Source organism: Lissotriton vulgaris, chromosome 5 (assembly GCF_964263255.1).
Source record: "Lissotriton vulgaris chromosome 5, aLisVul1.2, whole genome shotgun sequence".
NCBI lineage: Eukaryota > Metazoa > Chordata > Amphibia > Caudata > Salamandridae > Lissotriton > Lissotriton vulgaris.
Genome location: NC_141693.1, coordinates 304,722,041 through 304,742,194, shown reverse-complemented (window position 1 = coordinate 304,742,194; position 20,154 = coordinate 304,722,041).

Below are 20,154 nucleotides of genomic sequence, written 5' to 3'. Positions count from 1 at the left end.
GTCTGATGCTCGCTTAGGCACAAGGAGCCTGCCTGTAGCTTTTCTCCAACCAGGCAGTGCAACACAGCTGGGTGTGTGTGGCTCTGTGTGTGTGTGTGTGGCTCTGTGTGTGTGTGTGTGTGGCTCTCTGTGTGTGTGTGTGGCTCTGTGTGTGTGTGCCTGTGGCTGTGTGTGTGTGTGTGTGGCTCTGTGTGTGTGTGTGGCTCTGTGTGTGTGTGGCTGTGTGTGTGTATGGCTCTGTGTGTGTGTGTGTGTGTGGCTCTGTGTGTGTGGCTCTGTGTGTGTGTGTGGCTCTCTGTGTGTGGCTCTGTGTGTGTGTGTAGCTCAGTTTGCGTGGGCAATTATTTATTTTTTCTTAGCCGTAGTATGCAAATGTGAATCAGGTGCAAAATCTCGTTTTTTGCATTATCCGCTTTAAGCCTGCAGCGGACTAGAAAATGAATGAATTGTACGCTGCCACAAAATTACTGCCCAGGCATGCCAACTTGCAGATACATTTCACAATGGAGGGAGGGGGTTTGGGGGGAGGATCTTATAGGAGATGTGTCTATAAAGGGACTAAATCATAAGCCAATTGCGTTTACGAGGCATGACGGCACAAGGTCATGAAGAGGGGTCAGGGCTTTGGGCTGAGATCTGACCCCTAACATCCCTCCCCCCAAAACAAAAGCTTCTGAAGCTACCACTAATGCCCTGGGGAGTATGTAAAAAAAAATACCCATGAAACGCAACAGCGCCCACCTTCCAGATATGAGCTGGAAACCCACATCCCCCATCCCACAGCCCACACCTGCAGTGTGAGAGACAGCAGTGTGTATGAGAGACAGCAGTGTGAGACAGCATTGTGTGTAAGAAAGACAGCAGTGTGTGAGAAACAGCAGTGTGTGTGAGAGAGGCAGCAGTGTGAGAGACAGTATATGTGTGTTCTAGGGAGTGAGCAGTATGAGAGACGGCAGTGTGAGAGACATTTTATTTATGTTTTAGTTTTAGAAACATAAATAAAACGCATTGTTATTTGCAATGTCAATAGCTCAAACTTGTGTAAATACGCAACCTATTGCATTGCGAATGCAATAGGTCTTGCATTTGCAAGAGATTAAGCTATTGGCATTGTAAATGACAATGTCATTTATTTATCTGTTTTCAAAACCAACACATAAATAAAAATGTGGTCATTTACAATGCCAATAGCTCTAACTTTTGCAAAGGCGAGACCGTTGCATTGTAAATGCTTGTTTATACAGGGGCAGGACCACTTCACAGGCAAGGGCACTCAAATTACCTGTCTGATTGCTGTCATCAACATGCAGACGCAGCCATTAAGCCCACAGAGACGAGCCTCCAGGGGAGATTGATATAAAAAATGAAAACATATAAACTCTCAGGGGGCTCCCTGGGCCTAGAACTTCTGATTTCTTTAAAGGTGCGAGGCCCCACAGCGGCGAGCAGGCACAGGGCCCTGGGCAGCTGCCCACGCTGCCCATGCCTAGCGCCGGCCCTGCCCATCACCTACCAGTAATCCTTCTGCTATTCATTGTGGGTTGGTTCATGCATGCTGCCGTTTCATTAGTAACTGTTTTAATGAACTGGACTCAGCTGGGGTGCTGAAAACGAATAAGGGGGCACCTATTATTCACAGACAAAAAGCTACCCCCTAGATTGTATGGTTTTGTGGTACTATATCCAAAAGCGGATGGTGTTGGCAGTTTCTGGTACTACGGAGGCTGGAAGGGAGGAAGTGGGTGTGGTGGTGTTGACATATGTTTTGTGTCATGTGATCATCTGTTGGGCTGATGGAAAAAGCCCAAGGCTTGTTATGCTCTTTAGTGACAGGTGAGCCTTGTCGTCTTGACATCTGACAACAGATCTTTCTTTCCAATGAGACAAAAAAGGCATGGTTTCCAATTCCCATGGAACATTTTCCACCACAGAAAGTGTCAGTCACTTGACTAAAGTGACATCACTTGAAGCTGTAAATAAGCTGTTACTGTTCTGGCATGGCCAGCATGAAATGTATAGACAGTAAAAGGCTGACTGGCCGTCAAGCCTGCCTGGATACGAACCTTTGAGTCAGAGGTAGAAAAGAGATTTCTACAGCAGGCGCTGCAAACCCACTGAGTTATAGTAGTGGCGAGGACAGATTTGCTGTTGCCTTCCCTATAGTGTCTGGCCACTTTACTTTTCCGGAACAAACATTGCGATAGCGACTGTGTAAAAAAACCATTTGCTTTAACATGCATTGTTGAAAAGCCAGGCCTGTCTAACCAACCTTTGCCTACATTTACTACCCTTGTCGCAGACGTTTTGATGGTGTTTTACAACTTTTTGGTAACATACAGCTGCGGAGCAGATTTACAAGCCCCTTGCGTCATTTTTGCGCCGCCGTTGCATCACTTTTTGTGACACAGTGGCGGTGTAAAAATGCGGCCCACTTACAACGCGAAGCATCTAGGGATATGCATCACGTTGTAAAGCCCTGCGTCACATTATACCTGTGTCAGGTATAATATATGCAGGGTGGCTGTTCCCAAGAAAAAAATAACAAAGCCTCGTAGAAGTGACGCAGTGAAATCTACAAGATTTCACTGCGCCACTTCTAGGAAGCCACTGCTTCAAAACTTTACGCCTCCTTGGAGCAGGCATAGGGAGTGACGTAGTATAGTGAGAAAACGCCTCCCCATGCATTGCTGGAGTCGCGTCGTGCTTGCAACACGACTCCAGCAATGCATGACTTTTGCGCCAACAGATGCCTCAGAATTTCTGATGCTTCTATCAATCGTTGCACTATGGTGCGCTGTATTGTAAATATGGTGCATCCTTGGTGGCGCAAGGGTGGTGCAGGGAAAGTGACGCATCTCTACAAATGCATCACTTTCTTGTAAATCTGCCCCTTTATTTCCTGGTTGCACATTTTCATCTGCGTGACGTAAGTCAAAGAGATGCAAGCATAGAAAATTCCCTACTGCTGTGTGAAAAGCTTTCAGGGAGAGTCATTCTGTGGATTCCATCTGACTACGCCCAAGAGACTGCAATAGCGAGAGCTGAGACTTTGAATACAAAAATCGATGTAAAATATGTTTAAGAGTCCACGATAGAGACAAGAGCTGTAACTCCTCCAGGGTGTGAGACTTAAAGTACAAGAATAAGGCACGTGAAGAGAAGCTGAGCATCCCAGTAATTTCATTATTTTGCTTGAGTCTGAAAGACTTTGATCCAATTTCTGTGAGCATTATCTCCAAGTAACACACATTCCTTCACACTGTATCAACATTTTATCAGGGCCACTGGGATTATGAGGCAGTCAAGGACCAAATGCCGCAGGGTTTACTACATTTTGGGCCTCCTTAAATAACCTGATTCGTTTGAGAACAGAAGTTTCCACCCAAATCGTCATAAATTATGCAGAGAACATTACCCTACACGTGGCTTTTGACATACATTTTTCGTCAGGTAAAACCTGGGAAAAATGTGTAGGGAAAAACTGCAAGATTTTAAGTTTTGTGTCTCAGAACAGGTACTTACTTACATTTGATTATACCATGTTATTCCCTATTCCAGCTGTCAAACTTGGGCGGATGCTGTAATAATGCTCCTAGGAAATAGTAAACTATTCAATGTGGGGTCTTCCCTGGTGTAGTACTGCAACAAAAGCTGAGGAACCCTAATGTGGCTCTATGTGGCATGGAAAGGCAAGTTATGTAGTAGACTACACAATTAAAGGCAACTTGTGCAAAACATTCTGGTGCATTATTGTCTCGGTATTTTGGCATTACAGCGCGTGTGACACAAATGTGATAATAGTACGGCAGAAATAAATGGTTTCTCAAGAAAGAGAACTATAGATAGATCATATTCAAAATGTTATTCACCAGCTGTTAATAATATTGTTTCGCATGAAAGCACATGAATGCAACTCTATTAACACTATTCTTTCTAACTCTGATTAAAATAGATTGTGTGAAAAAGATAAAAAGTTTAACTTAACCTCCTAGTTGATGAGGCTCCCTCACTCCTCTACCCTCCACTTTGCTGATCCCTGTTTCTAGATGTTTGGTGCACTTCACACTTGCGGCTTTTTAACTTAGACTCCATTACAGTTATCCGGGCCAAGTTTGTGTCTTTTTTTTTCCGCCACTGGCTGGGCTTCTAAAAGTAGCCAGGGTTTGTGGATTCCCATGGAAGAAACTGCAAAAACAGCCAAAATATATCAAAGATTCTTTTTTTGTTTTGAACAAATGGAGAAAAAGTACTGTGCCAGAAAGCCTTTTTTCACAAAAAATTGCATTACCAAAAGGTTTGATGTGCTAAGATCACTATCTTCCTAGCTTTCAGGAACAAGCAAAATTATTTTTAACAAAAGTTTTTGCATTTTCTAAGTGTTCGTTTAAAGGCCCAATTTTGGGTGATTTCTACCTACTTGCAGTTTGTGGTGGAGACAGGTACGAAACTCCATGGGTGAACCGAGAAAGCTACATATTTCTCAAAAGTAGATAAAAGGAATAGGTGACAAGATTTTCCTCTGTAATTTTTCGCCCTGATGGTTTCTTACTAAAGTAATATTCCATTGTGTCTATCCAACCCTTCCAGTCGCTGAGAAGTAAAGTGTTTATTGGTTGTCCAAAAACATGCAATACCCAGAGTCAACTAAGCAGCAGCTTATAAGGGTATTTCATCATGTACAGGCCAACCATCCATCAATTCATGAGGTAAAATATAATGAAGGAAAAATGTGTATATCCGTATTCTGAAGTCACCTGAAAAATCTCTAAAGAGCAGTCTTAGAGTTATATTAGAAAAAAATGTCTCCCCGTGGAACACCCAGCTCAAGAAAGCACTTGTCACTTTGGAGATAAATCAATCTGCACTTGTCTTGCCTTGTATTTCCTATACAACCTGGAAAAAGACCATTAATGGACAAGCACAATCAGCTCCATCCAGCAAGGCCAGGCCTCATTAAAAACCTCTCCTTTCTTGGCTCCATTAAATGCCTCATATCTGGCATCCAAGCCGCAACCTTGCCTCTCAGGCTCTCTCAACTCTAAAATCAGAAGAGATATAATGTATATGTGACTGCTGGCCCCACCGGTTGTGGATTTCAACCGGGCCTGGGCCAACTAGCCCACGCAAGGAGAACCCTTCTTAGGGATCTATACTTAAGGGAAGGAGTAAGTACCTGCCTAGAGGCCTCGGTCATATGCCTTGCTCAAAATGACCCCTCCACTTTGGCTCACTGTGCGAGATTCGTACAAACTCTCAGAGACGCTTTCCAGACCCGTGTTGGTACTCTTCAATGCCCACACAAAGTGCAAAAACTGATTCTGGACTACTGCAAATGAAAATCTGGGCCTGGTCCTTTTGCCGAACTAAAGCTAAATTACGAGACCACGTCCTTACACCAGCTAAGCCACGACATGGACGAAGCCCATAGCACACCAACAAGATCTATTTATTTTCAGATAGGGAACCCACAGCACTTCGACAAGATCTATTTATCTCCGGATCGGGAACCTCAGTGTTTGGGGCTCACTAAGGACCAAACTCTACCAAAAACAGTTTCAGGTCCCACACCCGGACAAAGCACAAGCACTTTCAATAAAGAACACAGATCAAGGGTAATTATCCAGCCAATCATAGACCGATTTCGCTGTTGCCGGCCCTCGTTAAAATCCTGGAGAAGCACGTCCAGTCGGTGCTCTCCAATTTCCTGGAGTCTCATGAGATCTTGCACGACTCCCAGTCTGGCTTCCGCACTAATCGTAGTACCGAAACCGCGCTCCTTGAGGTTTCTGAAACCATCAAGGGAGTGCTGGATACCGGGGGCAAAGTCATGCTGGTGTTGTTGGACTTGTCGGCGGCTTTTGACACCGTCCCCCATGATGGCCTTCTCGCAAGACTCTATGAGATTGGCCTGCGGGGGACGGTGCTCAAATGGTTTTCATCCTTTCTGGCCGACCGCCGGCAAACGATCTGGACGCCGCCTGACACCGCTGTGATGCCGCCATTGGGAGTCGGGGTCCCTCAGGGCTCTATTTTGAGCCCGACCCTTTTCAATATCTTTCTGTCCCCCTTGGCGGCGGTCGTGGAGTCTTTCGGTGTCCGGATCGTGTCATATGCCGACGACACCCAGCTCCTCTTCTCTTGCGAGAGAGGGGCTGACTTTGACGGGGAGAGTATCCGGAGTTGCCTTGGGGCTGTGTTTTCATGGTTCCAACTGCACAGCCTCAAGTGCAACTCCGATAAGTCCGAGGTACTCTTTTTCGGGTGCGATGCGGAGCCTAGCTGGCAGGCCTGGTGGCCCATGGACATGTTCCCTCCGTCCGGTTCTTCCCCAGTGGCTAAGAACTTGGGGGTTAAGATGGATGGGGGACTGTCAATGAAGGCCCAGATTTTTGGGGTGACCGGCACCTGCTTCGGCCTATTAAAAATGCTGCGGAGGTTCCTGCCTCTTTTGTCGGAGGAGCATAGGAGGCTGACAGTGCAGGCCCTGATAGGCTCCAGGTTGGATTATGCCAACATTCTTTACCTGGGCCTACCTGAGTACCTGCTGCAGCGGCTTCAGGTCGCGCAGAATGCGGCGGCCAGGGCCATTTTTGGTCTAAACAGACGCGCCAGTGCCTCTGGGTTAATTAGGACTTTACATTGGCTACCGATCCGTAAACGGATCGTTTTTAAGGCCATGATATTGGCCTATAAGGCACTTCATGCAGTAGGAGCTAAACATCTCCAAAAGAGAGTGGTCTTTTACCATCCGGGCCGCTCTCTGCGGTCTGAATCGCTGTTTTTGGCGGCCGTTCCGCGTATTAAGAGAGCTCGCTTGGGCGGCCGCTCTTTCAGTCTGCTAGCCCCACAGATGTGGAACGTGCTGCCACTCTCACTTCGGGGAGCGACTAGTCTTTTAGACTTTAGGAGAGGTCTTAAAACCTGGCTGTTCACCCAGTAGGCCTCACTAGCTGCGCTTTCTTGTTTTGTGTGTGTGGTGTCTTTTTTTTGTTCTTTTTAATTGCGTTATGTTATTCTGAATCTGTTCCCCTTACCCAAAGCGCCGGGACACTCTTTTTGAGTAGCCGTTGCGCTATATTAAAAACATAAATAACATAACATAACATAACATAACAATTACAGGCACTGCCAAGGGTAAACTGAAGAAGAACCGGAAGGCGGACGGCCTTGGTGGTCAGGCTCACTGAGTAAAGGGACGCTACCAGCATGAGCTATAAGCTTTAGGCTATTGCACAGAGCACATGCACTAGAGAACTGGCCCTTGGGCTAAATACATGCTGCTAAGGAGTGAGGGCTACAGAGCTGCAGTACTAAAGGGATAGAACTCTGGGGTACTGTTTGCATGGGTCGGCATCCGGGGAAAGTGTGTCATCTTGGACATTACCTGACACCACACTACCTTTCTTGAACTTTGATGAAAGGGCCCGCCGCAACATTTTATGTAAAAACCTTTTTAACTGGTCATGAAAGCAATTGAAGTCTTTTAGCTAATGTACTCATTTTTGTAGTTTAGTATAATTTTTTAAGTGTTATCTGTTATGCAATGGTTTTAATTAACTTATGCAAATAAATAAATACTGAAATTCTGAGTTTATACATATTGGTTATTTGTACAACTCTGAAATGGGACTTGCCCATACTATCATGTGATTCACAGGAAGTTTTGCTAATTGTGTTCTTACTTACACGTTGAATTATGCTTGGAGGCAAAATATGGATCGAAATTCAATTGATAATAAATGTTCTACTATTCTGTGTTACCACAGTCCTCCCAATAAAGACAGTACCCACTTGTGTGGGAGGGCCTATAGACCGTGACAGGAATTGCCTCAAAATACAAAAAGGAGACATCACATTTTTACCTTAAAATCTAACCCATTTTGGCAGTTTGTGTAGCTCAGATATTGGGGCCAGGGCTTGCCTGCCTCCCATGGAATACCTACTAAAACCAGAAATTTGTGAAAACTAGACACCCAGGGGTGTCCAGGTGATGTGCCTTGCTTGGATACCACTATATTTTCTTACACATTTTTTTCACTTTTCCAAAAGGGAAAGTTTTGTGATCTAAGGAGTGCCGCAAAATTCCTACTACCAAGCATTCCCACAATTGTCCTGAAAAAAATTATCCCACACTTTTTTGACCATGCAAAGACCACAAATTAATTACATTAAATAAATTTGGTCACATTTTTCATCTGTTCCTGTCACAGGCAATAGGCCCACCCAAATACCTCAGCTACCCACAACGCCAAAATGGGTAAATTTCCAAGGACAAATTTTAATGTCTCTAGGATGTTCTAGGGCAATTTCTGTCACAGACGATAGATCTAGTCATACAAGTGTGGTGCTGTTTTAACCTGAAGTGTGGGAACGCGATCCTGGATGGGAGGGATTTTGTAGCTGCCCACAGATTGCAGAGTTTTCCCTCACTAAATGTGAGAAAAATTCAATATTTTCGCAAATGTTTGAGATTTGCAGTGCATTCGGGGTAAGAAAAAGTAGTAGATCAACGCACGTCACACCTCCTTAGATTTGCCTGTATCTCTAGGTTTCAGAAATGGCCAATGTCCATAGGGTTCCCTGATTGCCAGCTGGCCCTCAACCCAATTAGTGTGGCCTTTGACCATGATGAGTCTGAGAAAATAGGGATTTACCTCCTCTCAACAAGCCCTTATGTAAAAATAACTCACCAAAGAATCCACATTTCCTTTTGCTGCCTTTGTAATGGGGAATGTCAGGGTGGGGAGGGCTGGTAATAAGTCTGCTGGGGATGCAGGAGTTGAGATGTGGCCTGGTGTAAAAAATCCCTTGCATCCAGTGAGCTATCTTCCTCGCCAATGGACGTACACACAAACAGCCATTACCTAACTCTGTATAACCAACTTCATACTACTATCATTGAATCATACCTCATTTCACCAGCTAATTCAACTTCACGGGGCATCAAATATATTGAGTATTAACGTGTGTGCATACCAATGTACACATCATGTTTATGCGTGGATTCAAGTGACAGCAGTTTATAACAAAGCAGGGTAAGTTTGATTGGTATATTAAAAAATTCCCATTTAAAACGAGTAAAAAAATATTCTATGCATAATTGTTTAAATGGAGAGTGTTTCGGTGACAGCACTCTGATAAGAGGGATGACTTTCAATTGCTGCAATAAATGTGTTTCTCCCAAACCTTTAGTCATGTTAATAAAACCAGTTAAAAGCTAAAGGGTTTCTTTGTGTCCTAGGAAGTTGTGTTCCATCTCCTTCACTTCAGCTCACAAAATATTGCCACCCTGCCCATCAGCCTGTGGCATGTCAGGCCAGGATTGACAAGCCTTTGGCATGATGCATTGCTCAGTCGCAGGCCACAATGTCCACTATGCCCTGTCACGTGTGGGTACCCACGTATGCCAGGGTGAGGCCATAGGCTAATGGCAGCCCCATTACTCTTGGATAAGGGAGCTTAGGTTCTTAGAACTGTATCCAGTGTATTCCAAATAATCTAGAAGAAAGGTAGAGGGTTTGGGTGAGGTACAGTGTAACACGTTCACCCCGTGACGGATGTTACATACCACAAGCAGGGCATGGAGTGGGAACATGGATGCACAAGTCGAGCCTGGAGCAGTAAAGGTTGTCTAAGCTGTCTGCTGTAGGGAAAATAGCAGGTGTACATTTTCGTTGTGCTCACATCTCTCAATCAATCAATCAGCACCGAAGACACCATCCGCACGATGAACTCCATCCACTCCGGATCACCGACCGACCCCTGCCCTCACCACGTCTTCAACAAAGCCGACGCTGTCATCGCACCCCACCTGCGAGACATCATCAACACATCCCTCGACACCACCATCTTCCCCGAGAGCTGGAAACACGCCGAACTCAGCGCCCTACTCAAGAAACCAACAGCGGACCCCACCGACCTCAAGAATTACCGCCCCATCTCGCTCCTCCCGTTTCCAGCCAAAGTCATCGAGAAGACCGTCAACAAGCAGATGGCCGCTTTCCTCGAGACGAACGGATCCCTCGACCCCTCACAGTCCGGCTTCCGAGCCAACCACAGCACCGAGACCGCCCTCATCGCCGCCACCGACGACATCCGAGCCCTGATGGACAATGGAGAAACAGCGGCCCTCATCCTCCTAGACCTCTCCGCGGCATTCGACACGGTCTGCCACCGCACCCTAGTACGGCGCCTCAGCAACGTCGGAATCCAGGACAAGGCGCTGGAGTGGATCACCTCCTTCCTCGACGGGAGAACACAGAGAGTCCGCCTACCACCGTACAAGTCAGAGGCCACCGAAGTCATCTGCGGCGTCCCCCAAGGATCATCTCTGAGCCCCACCCTCTTCAACGTCTACATGAGCCCCCTCGCGGCCATCGTACGCAAACACAACCTCAGCATAATCTCCTACGCCGACGACACCCAGCTGATCCTCTCCCTGACCAACAACCCCGCCGCCGCCAGAGCCAACCTGCACGAAGAGATGAAAGAGGTAGCCGAGTGGATGACGACCAGCCGCCTGAAACTGAACTCGGACAAGACGGAGGTCCTCATCCTGGGCTCCTCTCCCTCCGCCTGGGACGACTCCTGGTGGCCTCCCGCCCTGGGCACCGCACCCAAACCGACAGACCATGCACGCAACCTGGGCTTCATCCTGGACTCCTCCCTCTCCATGACCAGGCAAGTCAACAACGTCTCCTCGGCATGCTTCAACATCCTACGCATGCTACGGAAGATCTTCTGGTGGATCCCCACCGAGACCAGGAAGACCGTCACCCAGGCCCTCGTCACCAGCCGACTGGACTACGGCAACGCCCTCTACGCCGGGACCACCGCCAAGCTCCAGAAGAGACTCCAGCGGATCCAGAACGCCTCAGCCAGACTCATCCTCGACATCCCACGAACCAGCCACATCTCCGGACATCTGCGAGACCTTCACTGGCTCCCCGTCAACAAAAGAATCACCTTCCGCCTCCTCACCCACGCACACAAAGCCCTACACGACCAAGGCCCGAGCTACCTCAACAGCCGAGTCAACTTCTACGCTCCCAAACGCCACCTCCGATCAGCCAACCACGCCCTCGCCGCCGTCCCCCGCATCCGAAGAGCGACTACAGGAGGAAGGTCCTTCTCCCACCTGGCCGCCAAGACCTGGAACTCCCTCCCGACCGACCTGCGCCTGACCCAAGACCACCTCTCCTTCAGGAAGAAGCTGAAGACCTGGCTGTTCGAGCAGTAGCGGCTCCCCCCCCCCCAGCGCCTTGAGACCCCACGGGTATGTAGCGCGCTTTATAAGTGTCACTGATTGATTGATTGATTGAATCATGACATTTATAAACACTACCTTCCCTACACATTCTGGTGCATTATTGTCTCGGAATTAGGACATTATAACACGGGTGACACAAATGTGATAATAGTGTGGCAAGCATAAATAGGTTTGTCAAGAAAGAAAACTATAGATAGATCATATTCAAAATGTTATTCACCAGCTGTTTATTTTGTTTCGCATGAAAGCACATGAATGCAACTCCATTAATCCTGTCCTTTCTAACTCTGAGTAAAATAGGTTGCGTGAGAAATATAAAAAGTTTAACTTAACCACCTAGTTGATGAGGCTCCCTCACTCCTCTACCCTCCACTTTGCTGATCTCTGTTTTTAGATGTTTGGGGCACTTCACGCTTGCGCCTTCATAACTTTGGCTTCATTACGGCTATTTGCGCCAAGTTTTTGTCTTTTTTTTGCCACTGGCTGGGCTTCCAAAAGTAGCCAGGGTTTGTGGATTCCCAAGGAGGAAACAGCGAAAAAAGCCAAAATATATCAAAGATTCTTTTTTTTTTTTTAAATGGGGAAAAAGTGCTGTGCAAGAAAGCCTTTTTTTCTTCAAAAAATGGCATCAACTAAAAGTTTAATGTGCTAAGATCACTATCTTCCTGGCTTTCAGGAACACGCAAAATTATTTTTAACAACAGTTTTTGCATTTTCTAAGTGCTAGTTTAAAGGCCCAATTTTTGGTGATTTCTACCCACTTGCAGTTTGTGGTGGAAACAGGTACGAAACTCCATGGGTAAACCAAGAAAGCTATATATTTCTCAAAAGTGAATAAAAGTTCAAATTCAGCTAGGGGTCATTTATGTAGATTCAGCATGTTTTTTTCTCCAAAGAAACGAATATTTGAAATAAATAATAATGTAAAATTATGGGAAAAAATAGAAATGGGTGATAAGATTTTCTTCTGTAATTTTTCGCCCTGATGGTTTCTTACTAAAGTAATATTCCATTGTGTCTATCCAACCCTTCCAGTCGCTGAGAAGTAAAGTGTTTATTGGTTGTCCAAAAACATGCAATACCCAGAGTCAACTAAGCAGCAGCTTATAAAGGTATTTCATTGGGTACCGGTCAACCATCAATTCATATGGTGAAATGTAATGAAGGAAAAATGTGTATGAAGGAAACATGAGCATTTTTTAATTGTGCTCAGGATACCGAGTTTGAGCAAAACTCTGGAAACCTGGCGAGGATCAATATTATGCCCGATCTTTAAGAAAGGAGACCCCCTAAAACCGAGCAATTATCGTCTAATAGCATTATTAGAACTGGAAGCTAAAGCAATTGCCCGAACACTACTGAAAAAAATTTGAAAGTTGGGCAGAAGAAAACAAGTTGCTCCCCTTTTTCCAAACTGGGTTCCGTGCAGGAGCTGCCACTACTGATAATATTACCGCATTATCCGCTCTTTGCCATCAAACAACCCAACAGACTCAACCCCCATTGTTCTGCTGTTTTATTGATCTTACTGCAGCATTCAATAAGGTCAATAGACACACCCTCTGAAAGAACCATGCAAGCTGGGAAATTCCTTCACCTCTCCTGAAGGCCATAGTCTCTCTCTATTCTGACAACTGGGCTTGAGTGAAAACAGGCCCTACATGTCTATCTGCTAAAATGTGCACCACCGTAGGTCTGAAACAAGGCTTCATGTTGGCACCCCTACTTTTTAACTTGTATACAGTAGATTTGGGGAAAGCTCTGGCGAATAGCTGTCTGGTTCCGCCTGCTTAGGCCATAGCCCTCTGCACACTCTTCAAGATGGGGATGATATGCTCATTATGGACCACACCAAACTGGACTCCAACATGCCTTGACCAGCCTACATAACTAAAGTGTAAATAACTCTCCTACCATCAATCCGGACAAAGCCAAAATTGTTGTATTCGGGAGGCACAAGCATAAACAAGCATTTGCAATGCAATAGGTCTCGCATTAGGAAAGTTTGAGCTATTGGTATTGTAAATGACACATTTTTTATTTATGTTTTGTTTTTGAAAATAGCGAAATTAATAGCTTAGTCATTTACAATGCCAATAGTTATAACTTTCGCAAATGTGACACGTATAGCATTTGTAATGCAACATGTGTTGTATTTACGTGACTTACATGTATTGATATTACAAATAACAATGGCTTTTAATTTTTTTTCAATAATTAATACTTAAATAAAAGTTATTGTCATTTATAATGGCAATAGCTTAAAGTTTTGTAAATAACTTTTGTGAAGATTATGTTCAGTGTATTTTATTGTGCCGAAAATCCAAGAACAGAAGTGAAATATTAACATGTTTTTGTTACATTTGTAATAAAGCTTGAAACATTGAGAGAATATATTTGAACCAGGTGTTGTTGAATGGTTGCACAGATTGATGCTGTGGTGGCGCTGAGTGATGTTGTGATGGCGAACAAGTGATGCTGTGGCGTTCAGTTATGCTGTGGTAGCGCATAGTGATGCTGTGGTGCTCCTGAGTGATGCTGTGGTGGTGCGGAGTGATGCTGTATGCTATGCTATGTTTATTTTTGCTATCCTATGTTTTGTTTTGTTATGCTATGCTGTGTTTTGTTATGCTATGCTATGCTATGTTTTGTTATGCTATGCTATGTTTTGCTATGCTATGCTTTATTATGCTATGCTATGTTTTGTTATGCTATGCTATGTTTTGTTGTGTTTGGTATGCTATGTTTTGCTATGCTATTATATGTTTTGTTTTGCTATACTATGTTTTGTTGTGTTTTGTTAAGCTATGCTATGTTTTGTTGTGTTTTGCAATGTTTTGTTATGCTATGTTTTATTATGTTATGCTATGTTTTGTTATATTAGCTGTTTTGTTTTGCCATCCTATTCTTTGTTTTGTTATGCTATGCTATGTTTAGTTTTGCTATCCTATGCTTTGTTTTGTTATGCTATGCTATGTTTTGTTATGCTCTGTTTTGTTATGCTGTTTTGTTATGTTATGCTATGTTTTGTTTTGTTATGCTATGCTATGTTTTGTTATGCTATGCTATGTTTAGTTTTGCTATCCTATGCTTTGTTTTGTTATGCTATGTTTTGTTATGCTATGCTATGTTTTGTTATGCTATGTTTTGTTATGCTATGTTTTGATATGCTATGCTAAGCTTGGTTTTGATATGCTATGCTATGTTGTGGTTTGTTATGCTACGCTATGTTTTGCTATGCTTTGCAATGCTATATTTTGTTATGTATGCTATGTTTTGTTGTGTTTTGTTATGCTATGCTATGTGTTGTTGTGTTTTGCTATGTTTTGTTATGCTATGTTTTGTTATGCTATGCTTTGTTTTATGTTATGTTATGCTATGTTTTATGATGTTATGCTATGTTTTGTGCTTCTATGTTTTGTTGTGTTTTGTTATGCTATGCTATGTTTTGTTATACTATGCTGTGTTTTGTTTTGCTATGCTTTCATATGTTATGCTATGCTTTGTTTTGTTATGCTGTTTTGTTGTGCTATGCTATGTTTTGTTGTGTTTTGTTATGCTATGCTTTGTTGTGTTTTGCTATGCTATGTTTTGTTATGCTACGTTTTGTTTTGCTATCCTATGCTTTGTTTTGTTATGATATGCTATGTTTTGCTATCCTATGCTTTTTTTTGTTATTCTATGCTATGCTGTGTTTTGTTATGCTATGTTTGTTATGCTATGCTGGTGAGGGTGTGGGAGTGTGTGTGAGGGTGAGTGAGGGTGTGTGAGGGTGAGGGGGTGTGAGGGTGAGGGGTGTGAGGGTGTGAGGGTGAGGGTGTGTGAGGGTGAGGGGGTGTGCGGGTAAGGGTGTGTGAGGGTGAGGGCATGTGAGGGTGAGTGAGGGTGTGTGAGGGGTGAGGGGGTGTGAGGGTGAGGGGAGTGAGGGGGTGTGAGGATGAGGGTGTGAGGGTGAGTGAGGGTGTGTGAGGGTGAGTGAGGGGGTGTGAGGGTGAGAGGGTGTGAGGGTGTGAGGGTGAGTGAGGGTGTGTGAGGGTGAGGGGTTTGAGGGTGAGGGGGTATGAGGGTGAGGCGGTGTGAGGGTGTGGGGGGTGAGGGTGTGCGAGGTTGAGGGTGTGTGAGGTTGAGGGTGAGGGGGTGTGAGGGTGGGTGAGGGTGAGGGTTGCGAGGGTGTGAGGGGGTGTGATGTGTGAGGGGGTGTGTGAGGTTGAGAGGGTGAGAGAGGGTGAGAGGGTGAGAGGGGGGGTGAGGGGGTATGAGGGTGTGTGAGGGTGAGGGGTTGTGTGAGGGTGAGAGGGTGTGAGGGGGTGTGAGGGTGAGTGAGGGTGAGAGGGTGAGTGAGGGTGTGTAAGGGTGAGGGTGTGTGAGGGGGTGTGAGGGTGGGTGTGAGGGTGTGTGTGTGAGGGTGTAAGGGTGAGGGGGTGTGGGAGGAGTTGTGGGTGTGTGAGGGTGAGGGGGGGTGTGAGGGTGAGGGTGAGGTGGTGTGAGAATGAGGGGAGGGTGTAAGGGTAAGGGAGTGCGTGGGTGTGTGGGGGGTGAGGGTGAGGGTGTGTGAGGGTAAGGGTGTGTGAGGGTGAGGGGGTGTGAGGGTGAGTGAGGATGAGGGTGTGTGAGGGTGAGGGTGTGTGAGGGTGAGGGTGTGTGTGAGGGTGTGTGGAGGCGTGAGGGGTGAGAGAGGGTGTGTGAGGGTGAAGAGGTGTGAGGGTGAGGGTCCGAAGTAGTTTGAGAGGGTGTGTGAGGGTGAGGGTGTGTGGATGTGTGAGGGTGAGGGGTGTGAGAGTGAGGGGGTATGAGGGGAGGAGGTGTGTGAGGGTGAGGGGGTGTGATGGTGAGTGAGGGTTGTGGGGGTGAGGGTGAGTGAGGGTGTTAGAGGGTGGGTGAGGGTGTGTGATGGTGAGAGGGTGAGAGGGTGGGTGAGGGTGAGAGAGTGTGTGAGGGTGAGAGGGTGTGTGAGGGTGAAAGGGTGTGTTGGGGAAACCTGCATGTGGTCACACTCTGGAAGGAAAAACAATATTCCAAGAGGAAATGAAGCCACTGGGATCGATATGGAATCTGTGGCTAAAACGAAGTTAAAAGGCCTCGGGCAGTGAGTCTGGCTCCTAACACTGAGGAAAATCGAGGAACACCTGGGGTCTTGCTTTTTTGGAATGCTACCCTGCTGGAAGAGAGGGGGTTTTGTTTGTAGGGATAATTGATGCAGTGTGTGTTCACTACGTTAAGGAACATATTGCTGATTTCTAACATGTTGCAGTTGAAATTGATATTGTGTCGTGCTGAGGAATGAAAAAAAGATAAGAAATGTGAACCAAACAGCAATCGGAAACTCCAGATGCAAAGGTAGCTCTGCTGGTTAAGGTTAAACATAGTGCCAGAAGTAAGTGCAGTACAGAGTTATTTCAAAACATCGGTGGCTTTTCTGACCAAAAGGTCTATTTTTTCGAATTATTTCAGTTTCAAACCATGTGACTGTAGCATTTTATTAGCAGGAGTAAGCTGACACATCAGTGACGGCGGAAGGCATTTCCTTCTCGGAATTAATGTCCCAATGCTTTATCCGAAGACATCAGGTTGTCGGGATTAATGTCTCGAGTGTTTCCACATCAAAAGCACTTTTAAAGCCGTGCACCTCGACGCTGCGCACTTCGAATGGCTGGCTGCTGGGAAGGTTTAAGAGTTGGGCTTCTGCTGAGAGTTCGCCCAAACTTCGCTCAGTTGATTGCAGACCTCGGTGCCTCGGGGGCTCGGCGTTCCGTACCTCACAAATGTTTCTGACTGGCTGACTTTCTCGCTTCGCCACCTGGATTTCTGAAGGCCTCTCGGTCTCTGCTGGGGATGTGCCCCGGCTAGAACCCGGCTGCTCTCCCCTATCACCCCTCTGACAGATGAGCCGAGGCTGTGACTGGCAGATCGGAACGGGGAAAGACATTCAGCTGGAGTAGGCTCTGGAACTGCTGTGAAACAAAACGCTCTAAAACGCGGCGTGAAAAAGGAGCAGGAAAGAGCCAGGGCGGGCGGACGGGACGGGAATCCGCAATAAAAAAACAAGCGCCTCAAAAAAACAAGCGCCTCATTTCGCCTTTTCATTTTAAATAACGTCCACGCCCATTTATTTCTTTGACGACCTGCCTCTATAGACAGTGGCGCTGCTGCCATTATGTTAAAGCACCGAACAGGGTGCTTGTAAAACCAGCAACGCAGAACAGAAAGCAGCCCGGGCTGAGTGAGAGGGCGGGGGCTGCCCGCGCATGCACGCTCCGAGCCCCGGCGCCAAAGCGGAGTGCGGCATCTGAAGTCCCGGGTCCCAGGAGGGGGCCCGGGTGAAGACCAGCGCTGCGGAGGAGACACGGAAAGAGCCCGAAAGAGCCCGGTGAGTGGTTGGGGGGTGGGGGGGTGCGCGTGGGTCTGTTTAAGGGGGGGTGCGTGTGTGTATGCAGTGTGTGTGTGTGTCTGTGTATGCGTGTGGCTGTGTATGTGCGCATGCGTGAGTGTGGCTGGGTGAGTGTTTGCGCACGGGAATATGAGGCACGAGAGGGGCACGGCGCCGTGCGCATCCACGAGGTGAAATCAGCGCTCGTGCCCCTCTCGTGTCTACATTCCCAAATACGGGCAACAATAGGTCTCGCGCAGACTCTGTCTGCTCGACCTAAAAACGAGTGGTATGCTCTATGGGCTGTACATCCATCTCAACTGCTTCGAAGTATAAATACCTGGGGGTCTGGTTCACATAATCTGCCTAAGCCTCTGCCCAAAAAGACAACATAGTGAAAAAAAGCAACGGCTATCACCTACAGTTTAATTAAACTTAACAACAACCTACAAAGTCCGTCAGCCGAGGGAATAATGAAAGTCATCCAAGCAACTCTTCTCCTGGCACTCTCCTACGGACATCAAGCATTCCCGGGAGCCTGCGCTAACTGCTTGGAAAGGGCTCAGTGTGTGGGATATAAAAAGATTTTCCGACTTCCAAAACATCTGCTTAGGGCCAGACTTCGGCTGGAATTTGGACTGGCCAAACAAGCCCTAAACATCGATGCTGACTTTCTTAAATACTATGGGGCATATTACCAAGGGGGGCGATAGGCAATTATCGCTGATTTAGCTGCCGTTTTCGGCTGCTAAGCGGCGATAATTCTATCGCCCTATTAGCAAGCTGTTGCTAACTGATATTAGCGACAGCTTTTAGGCGATAGCGAGCGGATTGGGGCACGCTTTGCATGTCAGCGATGTTTGTCGCTAATGACATGCAAAGTGGGCGTACCCAACCAGTTAGCTGTTAGACTCCTGCCCAACCCACACACTGCAGGAACGAGGAATGTCCCAGTCCACTTCCCCGACTCACCAGCCACTCACTAGATGATACATATGAGTAAGCTGATGACCCAGAAAAGGGGGTGGAATATATATGTAGGCACCAAACCTTCCACCCTTGTAAATTGTAGTTTGACGAACACCCTCCTCCTCGCTTCCGCACCTGCATAAACAGTGAGACAAAAAATACACCTCACTATAATATCTCAGTCCCCAGTCCTACCTCTGTACAACATGACCATATCCAGAAAACAACCCCACATACACTTACCAGAAACAAATGCAGGGTTTGCCTCGAGGAGGTTTTTGTCCAAGGTAAAACTCTCCCAAGATAACTTCTCTCGGGATAAATTGAAATCAGGACTCGTCTATTGGTTGAATGGTTTGGGCGTGTGAGAAATGCAGGGTAAAAAACACGCCTTTAGTTATGGCATGAACAAAAAACCCCTGTGTTTCTTAAAACGGTGATAGGGTGTAAGGGAGTCCGAGTGACGTGAAGGCTCTAAGCTCAGAAAGCTCGAATGGCAATACCCAGCAGGGTTTCCACTCGCGGAACGGCCTCAAGCGTCACTTCCGCCCATAACAAGGCGGACCGGTTACAATAAAAACGAAAGTACAGCGCGATCCCGCGCGTACAAGGTCTTGCCTCACAGCGTCTCAAAAATAAAACAGGGAACAAGGCGCTGACAATGTGACGACCAAACAGGAGCCCCTGAATGTCGTTAGGAACACAAAATAAAGGGCAATTGGGAACGGGATGAAAACAAAAACACGCTATCTAACTGACTAACACCTACAAGGAACGGCCACTAAAAAAAGGGGAAGGAGGGTTCAGGCAAGCACCAAAAACGGAACTCCAGGACACGGGAAAAGGAGAAAAGGAAGGGAATACACCAATAATTCTCACAAGCCCGTGAGAATCAGCAACAGCCAACAGGATACACAGGAACCAGGATGCAGGAACCCACAGGTTAGCAATAACAAGCATCGACTCAATAGTAGGACTCCCTTTTATGCAACTGGCGTGTCATGTGACGGCTAGGACATGGTCATCAAAAGAGGACTGGGGACCGAATCCTAACAGTACCCCCCCCCCCAAGGACCCTCCCCACAGGCCGTGGCTTCCGGGGATGTTGTCTATGGAATAGCCTTACCAAACGAGGCGCATGCACTCCACCAGCTGGTTCCCATGTCCTATCTTCCGGGGCATAGCCCTTCCAATCCACCAGGTAATACAACCTTCCCCTCCTACGCCTGGAATCAAGAATAGCCTGTACTTCAAACTCCTCCTGACCATCCACCACCACCGGAGCGGGGGGGGGCAAGACCTGATCTGACGGAACAAAGGGCTTCAGCAATGATGTGTGGAATACTGGATGGATCTTATAGTCCGATGGCAATAACAGCTTCATCGCCACAGGGTTGACTACCTGTACCACCGGAAAAGGACCTACATACCGGGGCTGTAGTTTGCGTGACCCCTGTAGTCTCAGATTACGGGAAACCAACCACACTTGATCACCCACCTTATACCCAGGGGCCAAGACCCTATGGCGATCCGCCTGTAACTTCATACC